Source organism: Monopterus albus, unplaced genomic scaffold (genome assembly GCF_001952655.1).
Source record: "Monopterus albus unplaced genomic scaffold, M_albus_1.0 scaffold66.1, whole genome shotgun sequence".
In the NCBI taxonomy this organism is placed as follows: Eukaryota; Metazoa; Chordata; class Actinopteri; order Synbranchiformes; family Synbranchidae; genus Monopterus; species Monopterus albus.
The window spans coordinates 1012894-1013890 of NW_018127946.1; positions in this window are offsets into that span (position 1 = coordinate 1012894).

A 997-nucleotide genomic window follows, 5' to 3' on the forward strand; every position below is an offset into this window, starting at 1 on the left:
TGAAAAAGTGGCATTTGAACACACCACACAGACTATAGCTAATGGTCACCTAGCACATGAGAGGAGTAACTCCCCCTACTGGCAGGTGGCAGTATCTATATTTGCCATTTAGAAAGGGAAAGAAGAAGACCCAGACAGTGGAAATAAAGCTGGAAATAAAGCAGCTGTTGTTTAACACAGCTGCTGTTTATAGCTGCTTCTAATCGAGAATATGTCTGATAAGTAGTTACATATGGCACTGCCATTCTGTGCCCTTGGCCTTTTGGTTGTGGAAGAAGAAAGGAGGCAGCAGAGATGAAAAACAAGGAGCAACTGCACTAAATGGGTGAAATTATGGATACTATGGAGAGAAGCTAAAGGGGCTTTCCAGAACCATTCTCTTCTAGTGCATTGATTCGCTAAGCTCAACAGCCAATCAGAGTGGTCTCTTTCACTGACGAGGTCCAACAAGCAGACACCAGTTCAACATGTCATATCATCTGAAAAGCTGCTGACAGGGTCCTACTAGTGCCAACAGTGTAGGACACACCAGGAAGAAGAAGCCCTGACAGACACACACCAACGGCCAGCCCTTGGTTTGTGTGTCACGGCCCTTAGACTAACCAGGAACTAATGATGGGTCAAGGGCACTAAGATTAATGTGGAAAATGATGATGATAAAAATGATGAGGCCTAGTGACTTTTGAGAATGTCATCAACATGAACAGCTTTGTCTCTATCACTCTAAAGGGGGTCATCATTGCCATTCTCACTCCTAATTTCTTTTAATCCTGATCACACATACATGTAAATCGGCCATCATTCCACTAAGAGCTGCCAAGTATGTGGCAACCTGATCTTGTTAGGCTAAGGGGGAAAAACCTTTAGCATTGTGGGTATGACAATTTAGCACTTAACCAGCTAATTCACATATTGGATTGTGCTGAATCAGGCACATGATTTCAGTTGAATTTACTGCATTTATTTTTGTCTTGACAGATTTTAAACACTGTGCACA